This window comes from Setaria viridis, chromosome 4 (genome assembly GCF_005286985.2).
Source record: "Setaria viridis chromosome 4, Setaria_viridis_v4.0, whole genome shotgun sequence".
In the NCBI taxonomy this organism is placed as follows: Eukaryota; Viridiplantae; Streptophyta; class Magnoliopsida; order Poales; family Poaceae; genus Setaria; species Setaria viridis.
The window spans coordinates 6429975-6443525 of record NC_048266.2 but is presented as its reverse complement, the minus strand read 5'-3'; positions in this window follow the sequence as shown (position 1 = coordinate 6443525).

The window sequence follows — 13551 nt, the reverse complement described above, 5'->3', positions numbered from 1 at the left end:
AGGGGTCCGTTATACGTGACAAAACGGGTAAAAAAGGGGTACTGTCCACTTTGCTGAGTGTTACACTCGGCAAAGAGGGGCTTTGCCGAGTGTTTTGGCTTTAACACTCGGCAAAGTGGACAGTTGCACCACCTTCTGTCGCTTCTTTGCCGAGTGTTTTGGCTAACACTCGGCAAAGCTTCACGTATTTGCCGAGTGCCACGACCATGAGACTCGGCAAAGCTTCACGTATTTGCCGAGTGCCAAGGCGCCGACACTCGGCAAAGCTTCACGTATTTGCCGAGTGCCACGACCATGAGACTCGGCAAAGCTTCACGTATTTGCCGAGTGCCAAGGCGCCGACACTCGGCAAAGCTTCACGTATTTGCCGTGTGCCTCAAGGCCGACACTCGGCAAAGATTCATGTTTTTGCCGAGTGTCTGCCGTCTGGGACTCGGCAAACGTGCCGTTAACCTGGACGCCGTCACCGCCGTTGTCGCCGAGTGTTAATTTTCGCTGAGTGTGTTTTTGGTCGTCGGAAAATCTGTTTGCCGACGCAAAATTTGTCGTGTGCTGAATGCCGAGTGTTACACTTGGCAAACAGTTTGCTGAGTGTTTTTGGGTCTTCACCGAGTGACTGTGGCATTCGGCAACTTTACTATTTCCCGTAGTGGTACATTTGAAACTTATATTTTTAAAATGTGGTTAAAACATTAAACAATTCTAATTTTCAAGATTAAGGATATAGTCGCATTTCAAACTTATATTTTAAAAATATGGTTAAAACACTAAACAATTCTAATTTTCAAGATTAAGGATATAGTCGCACATTATACACGACTATAACATAGCTCTAGTAAAATAAAGAAAGCCATTGTTTTCCTAGAGTATTTTATTAGCTTATTCTATTGAAGAACTAATATTCATCCCTTTTAATTATTTTTTATTTTATTGAAGCTCTTGTTGTTTATTTATTTATTCATTTATTCAAGATTCATGTGTAATCTTTTTAGTTTATTGATTTTTTTGGCTAGCCATTTAGCACAGTTGGACACCTAACCTTTTGCACATTTTCAACACGATCTAACAATTTTATCAGTTTGTATATGGTTTTCATCTAAGTTTTCCTATAGCTTGTTGGATATTTGAATGTTTACTTCCTTCAACTCACATAAAAGAGTCTAGTAAATATAACTTTTGTCTTCTTCTTTGTTTTTCCCCTTTTTGGGCTAGCTTGGCCCCTCTTTGTACAATGCCTTATTTGCTCTATACTAGTGAGATCAGTAGGGGGTTGAAACAAGGTAAGATCCAATATGAAGTATTATTTCAACATATTTATGTGAAATGTTAAATCTTTTTTTAATATGTTTATTAAGTTAAAATTAATTCAACAAGATAAGATCCCATATTAAGTATTATTTGAACACATTTACGTGCAATGTTGAACTATTTTTTTAGATTCTGAACAAAAATTTGCAAAATGGTAAGGTAATTAAAAAATATGCACAAAGTTATGCAATAATTACATGGATTAGAAAAAGGAAAAAGGAAAACTGGTACTTTTTTGGTTGACTCTCCTAGGAACTGGGCCAACCTACACGTGCAGTATAATTTTTTTGACCGAAGTCAGTAGGGAATTGAACCCATTTTTTTAATAATTTTTTATTCTAGACCGGTTTAATTCGCTCCCACAAAGAGTTGAATCCAAACTTGGTAGGTGCTACTCAGGTGCTCTAACCATTAGGCTAGTGGCCCTTTTGCCCTGCAGTATAATTTTGTGGGTTGTGTTGGGCTTCCTGAGTTATTTGGTCTGTAAGGATTTTTTTTCCCAATTGAAGAGGTGAGTAAAGGTCCATTATCCCCCATTTTTGACAAGTCTCGCCTTGTTGCTGTTTGATTTGTGACAAGTTGATCTTGTTTCCAGGACGTTGCATTGCCCCAGCGAAGTTATTTGTGAATGCCGCCTTCAGTTGACTCCACATGTCAATGGAGACCACTTTTAAGGATTCGAGCCATGTGAGTGGCCCTGCTTCCATGTTAATGGGGAAGTAGATGACTTTTGTGTCATCGTTTCCTCCCGCTGCTTGGACTGATAGCGAGTAGCACCTCAACCATTGGACTGGGTCCTGCTTGCCGTCGTACTTGGTAATACTCAGAGGTTTGAACTTGGCGCGTAGAACCATCTTGCGTACTCGCTTGGAGAAGGCGGGGAACCCGTCAGAATCTTCTCCTGAGTAGTCGACTTCCTACTCGCGGTTGCGGCGGTGCCCTTCGATGATGTCACGAGCGTCGCAATTCTTATTGATCTGCTGACGGAGGTCGCGAGGTTGCTCAGGCTCTAGGTAGGGCCTACGGTGCCACGGCCTCCCGAGGGTCCCGTCCGACTACCTTCTGCCCTGTGCTGACTTGCTCTGGGACACTCGATTCTGTGGACCTCATTTCTCGCAGCCTCATTGCGACTTGGATGCCTGCTGCTACTGCCATGGTGGGAATAGGTGCGTCAGACCGAGCTGATCAGGTTCTGTCGATTGAGTTGCTCGTACGCATGCTCTGCCAACTGAGCCAATTGTCTGGTGTACTTTTCTTGCACCATCGCCCGAGTAAGCAAGTTGATGGCTGCGATGACGTGATTGAGCTGCTTCAAACATGTGGTTCAAGTTAATGATGAGTAGATCAGATGCAAGGCAGCGGCGACGGTCTACTCATGCCGTGTTTCTTGCTCGCCGTCGTGTCGTTTGAGTTTCGATTTCTTCTCCTTATACGTTGGCGAAGAGCTCATCCACGGACACGTCGTATGGATGGCGCTCACGTCGTGGATGCCTCTCTGGTTGTTCTTTGCCGTCAGCCTCTTGAGGGACGATGATGCTGAGTAGTTCCCGCTCCGGGAAAAACCTAGTCGAGCTTGATGTGATAATATTTGTAGGGCTGTCTTCTTCGTAGATAGGAGACAGAGGAGTACCCTCCTGGTAATAGAGGTAAGGGAGGGTATTGAGGTACGCAACAAGGCGTGACTCGTCATCCTTGGCGAGAGCGGATGGCTTCATGTCGGGCTAGTAGACAAATGTAACAATCAGGTTGTTAAAGGCTCAAGAATGACCATTAGAGTGTTAATGAAGAAATTGGGATGAAAAGAAGGTATTATGGCTAAAGTCAAATTTGATCAAAATTCAAATTCAAGATTCAAAAATTTGGAGAAATTTGACAAAAATAAGAAGTCAAGCCTTGAAGGTATTCAAAATTCAAAGACATCAAGTTTGAAGTCAAATTCAAGTCAGGTGTATCTCAACTTCAAAGTCAAAAGGGGGTTAATTGGAAGTTACTGTTCATGGTATGAAAATACAAGTCTGAAACTAATAACAACCAGCCAACTTTGAATTTAAATTCTGCAAGATTTTTCATTGAAGCTGGGAGGTGTTTTGGAACACTAGTTTTTTAGTGGGGATGTTCCCATCACCGAAAACCTTGCTGGCGGCAAGCCACCGTGCTTACCCACTGGCCAGCTCTTGGTCAAGGCTGGGAGTTGGGTCTGTTGACCTGGGCCCACGTGTCAGCGTGTGGCGGTAGGTCGGGGGTGAGTAAGAAAAGTCTAGTAGGGGGTTTTCGGATAATGTTGGTTTTTGGTTCTAGAAAATAGATTTAATTCCTATTTTCATATTTAATTCTTTATAATTTATAGAATTGTCCAAATGTAGTGAAACCAATTTCATTAGGTGTATTTTATTTACCTTTATGCATTAAAAATTCTTAAACCCTAGGGTAAACTAATAAAAATTTAAGTATTTATTAATGCCTTTGATTAAGGTATTTAAATAAATACTTAGTATTATGAAATGAATAAAATTCTAAGTAATGTTTTATTATTCACAAATATTCATTAATCCATAGGGTTTATGTTTTTCAAATTAGAAATTAATTATAACATTTTTCTAAATAAGGGAGATACTTAAGTTAGGTAGTTAAACGAAATTAAAATTGTGGGATAATCTTTATGGGTAGATTAGTGTGCACTTGTAACTTTATCATGAAGATAAGTTGTATAGTCTCTTGTTTCAAAAGTTTTGCATCTCTAATTATGGCATGCACCGTAATGTAGAAACATTAGCCCTAGAAGTGGATTTCTTGGAATTCTCTGAAGAACCTCAAGAATTCGAAGAGGTTGTTGAATTGATCCCCTGTGTGGAAGGATTTTCAGAGGATAATCAAGGCAAGGCCCGGTGCATCTAAGCCTATCTACTTTTAGAAGTTATTATTCATGAGTCCAATTATGGGTTATTTTGTTATGTATGCATTAAGTCTAGAAGTTGATTGCAACCTATTCTTGTGCATGATCCCACCTTGTTTATAGGATATCTTTGCCACCTGTTCAAATATTTAATAATCATCCTATGATTAGTAATGCTTAGATTCCCTTTGAAGTAACTTTTTTACTCGATCACCTAAGGTTGAAAGTGTCGTACATGTTAATCAAGGAAAATGACCTGAAATTTTGGAAGACGTGGACAAAAGTTAGAGATGGTAGTTCTGTCTACTAAGTTTAAGTTGGTTAAGGACCTTTCGTTGTTTTAACCAATGATCAAGTGATTTTACCTGGTTGCTTACTGCCATCAGGAACCAGCAAGCCCGGTAGGTTAGTTGGCTCTCTAATTGGAAATGTTCTTACCCGTGCTTGTCGTGCTGGAGAATGGCAGGGGCGTAACCTGAAGCTCACATGGAGATCAGGCCAGACGTGGGGTCCCATGTGGGGGTGCGTCCCTGGGTTCGGGTAGTTATATTTCTGATCTTTGGGTACTACTAATCGAAAGGTTGTTATGTGCAACCCGATCATTTGTGCATAGCTGGTAATTAGGTATCTCCTGCAGGATGTAAATCGGTCCGGATCGCTGCAATTCTTGGTTATGAATGCACTTGATCATCGCTTAAGCATCGTAGAGTAATCTAGTGGATTGTAATGTTTTCCTTAAATTAATATGCTGCATGACTTAGTTCCATCTGGTTGCTCAAAAATATTTAATTCACCTAGAATGGTTAGGTAAGAAATAATCTGAAATAAAATGATAAAACCAAGGTCCTACTAGTAGTAAGCTTTCCGCAAAATTTGTGAGTCAGCCAGTACACCATAAAGCTATCATACAGTATTTTTAAACCTACCTGTATTGGTTAGTTGGGTCAGCCTTGTTGAGTACCTTCGTACGCAGGGATCCCTTATTGCTGTTTTCAGAAGCACAGTAGGGGACAACCGAAGAAGAAGTCCCGAAGAACTAGGGTATTTACGGGTCTCACAATACCCTGGAATAAAACTTAGTTGTATAATTACTTGCCCTTGGACTGGTTTTATGTTCAAAACTCCTAGCAATGGTCTAACTTGCACTGTTAAGTTTATTTCAATCTACGGTTTGTAATAATTTGCACCTTCTATATATCTGTAAAAATGTAATATTTGTTGATGTTTTCCCTTCGTGGAAGTGATCCTGATGTACGGCTATGAAACACATAGTGGATGTTTCTAGTGTCCTAGGGACACTCGACGGACTACCGGGCTTACACTGTTTTAAGTGCGTTTCGTATAATTGTTGTTCCGACAGCGATTAGGCGCACTTAAGTCAGTTTAAGTCGCACGGTTCCACCACAACAAATCTGCCTTGTGGAGTAGATGTGATTAGCAGGCCTTGTTGCGGACCTGATAATGGGATTTCCTCATCCGGATTTGAGTAGCAGTTGAGGTCCTCAATCAAATCTGAATTGGATTGAAATCTGGATAGGGTGTCTTGGTAGACAACACCCAAGTTTCAAAGTCCGAACGGGAATTGACTTGTTTCGTAGACCGATTCACATTATGGCTTGAGCACCAGCTCGTGGGAACCAGCCCGACTAGTGGGAGAAGTCGAGTTTTACTCGGACTCGTCACTTGAGCCTCAGAAGAGGTTAAAAATTTCGATGAATTTTTCAACGAAATCCTCCAAAGCTTGGCGATGAAGGTTGATGTCATAGTGCTTCTCCTCTGGGGCCAGCACGACATAGCGGTGGAAGTTTCCAGCACCGTCCGCGACGTTGACCCAGGAGCCAAAGATGAACGTCGCGTCTTCTTTGAATGCGATGGTTGGCTTGATGATAACTTGGACCATCGAGTTCGCTAGTGGATCTTTGGCGAGAGCCTCTACCTAGCGCGCCAGCTATTGGTGTTTAGACCCGGCAACCTACCGAGAGGGTACCCGAGGTAGTGTTTTATGCGTGGGGCTCACCGAAGATCAGGAACACAAAGGTGAACTCGAACACACGATTTAGACAGGTTCGAGCGCTTATGTCGCGTAATACCCTACGTTCTGTCTGTTGGTTGGATTGTATTGATGATGATGTTTGGAGGAGGTCCCTGCCTCACCTTGTATTGCCAGGGGCAGGGTTACAGATCGGTTGTTTACAAGAGTACTAGTCGGATTCGACTAGAGAGTCATACTCTAATTATTATGAGTAGTTTCCTAATCCTCGACTAGTTCTTATCCTCCACATAGACCACGCGGTCCTACACGGTAGTCTCCATGTCTGACATGTCTCGGTGTATAGCCCCGTATTGTAGGACTATCCAAGCCTCCCGGTGGGTCCATAGATGTATGGCCGAGATCATATGTTGGCTCGTGAGTATTACCAGCTGCATCCGAGCAGTTGAAGTCCACCAAATAATAAATATCTAGAATTTTTTAGATTTTACTTCCTCCATTTCAAATCGTGTTGCTTTTTCTAGGTTAATGATATTATTATGCATCTATATATACACTATATTTAGGTGCAGACCAAAAACTATACATCTAGAAAAGCTAAAACGACCTATAATTTGAAACTGAGGGAGTATGTTGTTTCTCTTCTTTTAGCATGGACTAGTTAAATGTCCGTGCATTGCTACCACAATAAAATTTTAAATTGTTCAATTTGACTTTACAATAAGTTTAGTTTTTTTAAAAAACATTGATAATATTTGCAATAGCAATTATTTCGTCCTTCTATATCCAATTGTCAAAAGTGACACAATTTGATGTAAAATGTATTACAAATCTCTTGCTAAACAAACAATTTAATAAAGGGAAAGAAACACTAAACCCTTTGTTCAAAATGTGGCATAGTGGAATAACATTATAACGAACATATAGAATTGAATGGTCTAATGGAATTTTCAGTACAACAAAGCTCATTTTGGCAAAAAGTTGATTTGACCTCAGTACTTCTAGGACTGACTTCAGATGATGAATGTGGTCTTCCAAACTAGCACTGTAGATTAAAATGTCATCAAAGAAAACTAATGCAATTTTCCTTAAAAATTCAGCTAAGACGGTGTTCGATAATGATTGAAATGTGGCTGGAGCATTAGTGAGCCCAAAGGGTAGAACCACATATTCAAAATGACCCATGTGACTAGTGAAATCTGTTTTAGCAATGTCCTCATCCTGCGTTCTAATCTGGTTATATCCGGACCTTAAATCATTTTTGAAGAAAAATTTTGTTCCAAATAGCTCATCCAATAAATCCTCAATAATTGGAATTGGGTACTTGTTCTTGACTGTGTTAGTGTTCAGTTGCCTGTAATCTACACACATTCTCCAAGTTCCATCTTTATTTTTTACTAATATAACTAGAGATGAGTAGGGACTGATACTGGGCCTTATCATTTTTGAGTGTAGCATCTGCTTGATTAACTCTTCATTGCATTTTTCTGATGAAATGGTAGTCCATAGGGTCTTTGATTAACTATCTTTGAATCATCAATTAGTGCAATTGCATGATCCACTTGTCTTTTTGGAGGTAAAGAAGTTGGTTTCAAAAAGACATCTCTATATTCAGTTAAGAGTTTCTGAATTTCCACCGGTAGGTCAAGCTTTTCAAGGCTGTGGCTGGTTTTTGTCAGCGTTGTTCAACACTATTGCAGCAGTGATGGACTTTTTCTTCTTAGGCCCAATTATCAGCTTTTTGTCAGGAAAATCGTCATCAATGAATGTCACTGTTTTAATACCATTCTTGGTAATAGAGAGTTCCCTGGTTTTAAGGTTAAGACCAGGTTAAGACCAATTCGGCTGTGGGTGTATATCCAATCAGCGCCAAGTATGACATCATACTCTTTGACTTAACAAGATAAGCATGCAGATTCACCGATCATATTCTTGCCATTTGCTGCAGATATTTGAATAGGCTCAACAGTAGATATGTGACATTTAGTTTTCACTGCAAATTTAGAATTGATGAAGGAGATATCACTACCACTGTCTACTAAGGCAATAGCAATGTGTTTGCCAATTTGTAGTTTCAAGCTAAAAGTATTGCTGGAGGGAGTAGTTCCACACAGAGCATACATGAAAATTTGAACATTAGGCATTGGATGAGCATCATAGTATTCTCCATCCACTGATTGAGCCGTATCTTCGACCACAACCACTTCTTCTGTGCCCTGCTCATTTTCCACCAGAATTACTGAGTAGACCTGCTTCCCTTTACAGACCTGGCATCCATGGTTCTCTGCATTTAAAGCATTTTCTTGCTGCCTTCAGTTCAGCAATAGTGTTAGGTTGTGTTTCCTTCTGCTCTTTGTCCTTGTTTTCTCACCCATGACTTTTGCGGTCTTATAAATTGAGTTGGGGGTAGCTACTTTCTTGGAGGTGGTTGAGCTTGTTCAAACTCAGGGAATGTGAGTTTGGGTCCTCTAGCCACTGTTCAGTGCTCAAATTTAGATGATTGCTAAATTGGCTTTGACTGGTTCTTGGAAAAGGTTGGATATCTTTGTTGTAGAATTGCTGAAATTTCTGAGGTTGCTGTATTTGCTGCTGGTTGGATTGTCCCCATTTTGGTGGTTCCCTGACCTGATTTTCCTGTTCCTAATTAACACCTTGATTGGCAATTTTCATAAAAAGCTTCCAATTCACTAGCTGACCATGGACAATCATCTCCTTCCTGCCCCCATAACATCTTTTGTGTAGTGTGATTATAGTGCCTCTCCCAATCATGCAAACGTGGTTCTAACAATTGTGCATCCCTTGAAGTTTCAGGACCACTATTGTGCACAAAATGAGCTCTTTTGATAGGTGGTGGAGTATAAAATTGTGGCTGGTGTGCTTGTGGCACTGGAATAGCATGCTGAGATTTGTGGACAAAGGATGTTTGGTGAATACCAGCTTGAGTAAGTTTCTGCTCAGAACCACCAGGACCATTTGGTGCTTTGAAGTTTGAACCTTTGTCTTCTACATTGTACACTCCATTCTTCACACCCAGGTTTCCAATAGAAATCAGGATCTTGTCCATAGTGGTGGATAAAACATCATTGCATTGCTCATGTTTCTTCATGAAATCGTCAAGTGTACGACGAAGGCCATCCACTTCTACAGCTGTAGCATACCTTGGATCCGCCTTTTCCACTTCATCCAACTTTGCCATCCTCACGACTTGTGAATTCGGTTCAAGTAAAAGCTCTCCCCCAAATGATTCACAAGAACGTCTACCGCCGCCAGAGACGCAGAATCGATCTTGGAATTTTACACAGGAAAATGTCCTGCAACCCGAATCAATGCCGTCTCACTCCTTCGCCACTGCGAAACTGAATCGGCTTAGCTCACAGAATTTTACGCAGAGACAGGTGCTCTGTAACCCTCGCTTGCACTGAATCAGTCGCAAAACTTTGGGGAACTTGGGTGTTTTCCTCGAATCTAGGTGGGAGGGTGGGGTTTAAACAGGTGCTGAAACCACCTTCCACCACGCCGATCAGACTAGAAACAAGGAATTGGCTGTGGAAGCGAGTGGATCTCGCCGAGCAACCTTGGCTCTGGATACCAATTGTCAGGATTAACAAGATCCAGATGGAAATTTGAGAGATTCAGAAGAGGAAAACGAACAAGAACTGAAGAACAGATAAGGCAAATAGAAGCAACAGCAGCAGGATACTGAGGATAACCAAGATTCAGTTACAGATAGATGCTGAATTGGCGATTACTACTGCTACTGCTACAACTAAATGATACTTAGGATTCTTCTTGTTCGATAATGGATCACAGACCAAGTTCCCAAGCCTAAAATATCGGCCAGTGGAGTAAAAGTAAAAGAAGCTTTTAACTGTCGAAAAGTAACTGTTGTCTGTCTGTAAGCAAAGGTGAAACGGTGGCCACTACGGTGAATTGATGATAACCATCCGATGAAGAAGTAAAAGCATCAGTGAAGTCGATGGAGTGTTTTAACTTGGCGTCGTCTTGCTCTGCTGCCCTTCTGCTTAACTGAAGAATACTCTGTTCTCTTCTTCCTGACATCTCGGATGGCCTCATGACGCCAGAGATGCGGAGCAACCTCCCCTTGCTGAGGTTGACCCCGGTGAGCCCCAGCAGCGAGTCGGCCGCGTCTAGCACCGCGTTTGCCAGCGTTGGCAGCGCCTAGGTCCCGACGTGGCACTCGGCCTCCACGTTCAAGCCCCGGAACCGCACCTCGACGGTGAGGATCTGGATCCAAGCGCGGTCGATGCGCGCGTGGACTGTGGAGCTTCCTGATAAATCACTCGTTGTCCTCGTCGGCGACGCAGAACACGCGGTCCACAAACGCATGGCGCAGCGCGAGCCCCATCGCATGCACATCCACCTCCTCGAGCGGGAAGCGGCAGCGCCCACGGCATTGGCGTCCGCCGCCTGGACGAGACCCGTGCACAGGCGCTCGAAGGATAGGCAGAAGGGTAGGGGCCGCGTCGGCATTGGGCACACGGAAGCGGCGGGACAAGGCAGAGGATGGAGGAGGCGCGGCCGGGCAGCCGATGGAGGAGGCGCGGTCGGAGCGGAGGACGTGAGGCGCGGCTGAGAGCGAGGGCACTCCCAATGGGAGAAACCAATTTAGTTTCCATAGTTTAGGATATTGTATCAAGCAATTATCCTTCACAATGCAACTTTTTTATCTAGAATCTAAATAAAAATCCAACCAATCATTCTCCCTTCTAGTACCGGATCCTGTGTGCATCATGTAAAGGAGATCGAGTGATGGGTAGCAGCAGTGCAAACGCAAAGGATCCGACAGTAAATAAGAAGAAACTACTTGGATCTCCCCAATGCAGATTCGCTAGTTTCTTAGTCCATCGGTGCGCGTGAGGACTTGGTTTCCTCTCTAAGAAATGGTTTCTCTCTCTCCATAATAAATCCACTGCCACATCAGCAAATTGCTTAGTTGGCATGACAATTAAGAGGGATAGAAACTATCATTAATGTCCTATTGGGACTGCCCTGAGGTTGGAAGAAGAAGTTGCATGTACAAAGGAAAGAGGGCGGAGGCAGGGAACGATTAGGCGACTCGACGATAAAAAATGTCGCCTAATCATTTTACTTTAGGTCACATTGCTACAACTCAGCAGTCTCATAGGTCATCTCATGCAATGCCACATAGGATTTTTTCTGATGTGGAGGAGAGAGGGTGAGGAGAGAGAAGGAGGATGTTGTTTGGCAAAACAACCGTCTCATACGCTAGATTTTATGACTATAACACGACTATTCCACCATTGTATGAGTTGTGGTTGCATGCAACTCATAATATTTCCTTTTTTTCAATGCACAAATTAAGAAAATTGAATTACTATGAGACAATTTAGAAAGACATCCCAATGTATAGGTTGTTTGTGAAGTCATCTCAAGATTACGTGTCAATGCACGAGACTTTTTAGATAACACCAATGTACTTTCCTTGCAGAGATACATGCCCATTTTAGGGTGGCTAGTATCAGTATTTTATACCCGGCAACTTACCGACGGATATCCTGAGGTAGTAAATTGGTTGGTGGGGGATCGTTGGAGTGCATGTGGAAAGTGACTTAGCTTGATTCGTGGACGATTGTCGACGAAGCCGTGTCGATTGTTGACGAAGCCAACTAGTCGGAGTCGATTCCAACTAGTTGTGATCATGTGGAACCCACCCTCGACTAGTTTTCTATTTTCTAGTCGAGACGAGTAGTCGAAGTAGTCGTCGGTGACTTGATGCGGCCGGACGTCGGGATAGCAGTGCTCGCGTACATCTTCTATGCACGTTAGGTTATGATTTTTGAGATCTTGTGGTAGCCTTCCATGTGCGTGTAGCATAAATCCCTCAAAATTGCTTTTCACGGAGGGTAGTCGGAGCTGATTATTTGCCTCAATCCACGCATGACTGTAATAGATCTTTGTCATCTTGGAAATTATGGCATGGGTCCCTCAGTCTGTCTGATCTCCCAACTCGAATCGGATTTGCCTCTTCCTTGATCGACGAGCCGTATGCAGCAGCCTGCGGTGGAAACCGACTCGATCTTCGATGGGAACGCGGAGCGTATCGATTCTATCTCGGCGTAGATTTCTCTGGTCGGAACTTCAACTCGGTGACTTGCTTCTTGTTGAGTAGATTGATCTTGATGATGAGATCCTTTTGATCTTGATGATGAGATCCTTCAAGCTTGCCCGATGATCTCGACGATCGCCCCTACCTGACGCACCAGATGTCAGTGTTTTATATCTGGCAACCTACCAAGGGGTATCCCGAGATAATAGATTGGTTGGTGGGGGATCGCCAGACCTGGAATTCAAAGGCAAAAGCGAGGACACAAGACATGAATTTATACAGGTTTAGGCTGCGCGTAGCTTAATACCCTACGTCCTGTTTGGGGTATTGTATGTTGCGCCCTGCACTTGGGTGTTGTTTGGTATTAAGGATTTGATCCTCTGTTGTGGTTCTATGAGGTCTTGGCCTACCGATCCAGGGACTCTTGCCTTCCTTTATATACTCCAAGAGGCGGGATTACTAGTCGGTTACAAGTAGTCCTGGTAGGATTACAAAGCAATCCTATTAGGAGTCAATCTTCTTCCTTTCTTACGGGTACTGGGGATGTATCCCGACAGTTAGAAAATTGAGTTTCACAAATCAGGGGAAAGCCACAGCCTTTCCCTATTTATGTGTATATAAGCTAGGTGCGTGTGAACATGAATATCTATTATTTTAATACAATAGCGTTAAAAGAAATCACCACATTCGCTGAGAGTGTCTACAAATTCCCATGTTAATCAGAAAAAAAGAAGAATATATACCGTTGGATGATCTAACGGTTTAGATTGATCCAAAGAGTCCTTATCAAATTAATTTCCGAATTAAAAGAATAGGAAGACTATCGGTTAGTTTCTAAACAAATTGGGAAGCAAAATAGTTAAATAAAGGGTCCCATGCCAAACACAATTAATAAACAATTAAATTAGGAATTGAAATCATGAAAACTAGGCTATTTGATTTTCATCCAGAACACAACATCGTCCTTTAAAAAACATCAACATGTATATAGCTATTCGCGTAAGGGACTTGGTCTCTCTATATAAAAAATCGGTATTGTTAATAGGATTCAAAGTCATGAGTACAAACTCAATAGTTATGGAAGGAGCCCGATGCTCAGACATGCCTTTGGAAGCAGTAGGCACTGAGTGAGGATCTGTTTGTAATCAAGAAATGAAAAAAAAAAAATCCCAAAGCGGTAGCAACCAATGAGCAGATGCAGCAGACGAGACTGTTATTTCGGCAGGTGCGAACAAGGACGAGGAGTTTAGGGAATGCAGATGAGGACGAGGT